Genomic DNA, 1629 nt, shown 5'->3' with positions numbered 1-1629 from the left:
AGGAATGCCTGTCTTTATTTCAAGTGTAAATTCAAAACAAATTAAATGGTTGTTTTGATCTAATAAAGTTTAGTTAAGTCCTAACTTACTAGTTCTCCCAACTTATGTCCATGTTATATAAAGGTCTCTTTGACGAGTCAAAATTACGACACAAATCATCTCTTGAACTAGTAACTTCAGGACTCATGGGGGGGACGGGGGTAAGTATATGATTTCTGACTGTGACATGGTCTTCTTTCAGGCCACAGTGACATTCTTCATTATACAGGGTATAAGAGATGATAACCCATCTGAAGTTAAGAGCAAAAGAGAATGCTTTCCAGTATGTGGTTTTCTTCTGAAACAAATATTGAGTAGTGAAAAACTGAAAAGAGTGGTAACAAATGTCTTGGAAATTCTCCAATTTATACAAGGCAGGAAACTGTAAGACTATTTTTACTGGGTTCAAAAAACTGAAGTCTTTAAAAAAATCATAGTTGGTTGGAAATGTTCTCCTTTACCTGGATAATATAGTCCATCCCAATTATAACAAACTGCAACAGATTGTCTGAATTGTTTTTGATGTACTGGCTTTTTGTTCACACAGAACACTATAGTATTAGTAGTTTTTATCTTTACAGATTGCTACCCTATCAACTTTTAATTTAGAGTCTTCAAAAGTCTCTGAGGGTAGAAAACACAGTATGGCAGAGTGGAAAGAACAGGGCACGAGATTGGAGGAGATGAGATTCTACTCCTGCCTTCACTGCACTATTAACCAACTGTGAGACACAGGCAAACTCTCAACAGTTGTGAACTTTAGTTTCCCTATCTGTATTCAGGATGGGTGACCTACCCCTTTTAACCTCTTCATACAGTCTTCACAACTTTGGGAAGGCGTTGAGCTTCCACCACACACTACTGACTTATTGGTGGGTCTACAGGTAACTTTTAATTTAAAAAAATATCATTTTCTACTTCTCTAATTCCATTCTGCCAGTAACAATTCAACCAAATAGTTAAGCATGATGCCAAATGACCCACTCCTGTTCTTACATCACTTCCTCTTACTCACTTCCCAAGATGGCTCTCCTCCCTTCCAGCTTCATAACTCATCCTTCCTTCTCTAGAAACTTCATTTATTAACTATTCCTCACAGGTCACCTGACACAGCCTCGCTCAGTCTTATGAGCTGCCAGCCAAGAGAGGTTTGGACGAAGAGCGTTCAGAATCCCTGGCTTGCCATTCATTAAGATCTTCTTGCCCTAAAAATGACCCACTCCCTGAAGCACCAAGAAATCTGCAGACACTTCTCCGTACAGTTCTGTTGGGGTCAGTTTCTCTCTAGGATAGGGGCCAGGATAATTGCGATCAGTAAGTTTCATTTCTTCCCTGAAGACATCAAAGTCACCTGCCAAAAAGAACAGTGAGAAAGGGAGAAAAGGAAATAAAAGTGGGAAAAGAGGCCCTAAATGACGAGACAAGGAGAAAGCCCTATAGAGGAGGAAGAGTTGGGGAAGACGGGTGCGCAAGAGGGCGTGAGAAGCCTCTCACTCCCACCGCTGCACGGGCGGCCGGGACGTGCCACGCCACAAAGTTCGGTCTCTAACTTCGTGGGAAGTGAGGTTTGAAGAAACGGAGCCGTCTTTC

General features: G+C 41.3%; 1 protein-coding gene across 2 annotated transcripts in view; it reads right to left on the bottom strand.

The window, feature by feature from the left end:
• The window catches only part of WIPI2 (WD repeat domain, phosphoinositide interacting 2), a 47855-nt gene that overhangs the window by 45654 nt on the left and 572 nt on the right, over positions 1-1629 (bottom strand). The gene's annotated exons all lie outside the window — the stretch shown is intronic.

Source organism: Tupaia chinensis, unplaced genomic scaffold, assembly GCF_000334495.1.
Source record: "Tupaia chinensis unplaced genomic scaffold, TupChi_1.0 Scaffold000101_1, whole genome shotgun sequence".
In the NCBI taxonomy this organism is placed as follows: Eukaryota; Metazoa; Chordata; class Mammalia; order Scandentia; family Tupaiidae; genus Tupaia; species Tupaia belangeri.
This window is presented reverse-complemented; position numbering and strand designations above follow the sequence as displayed.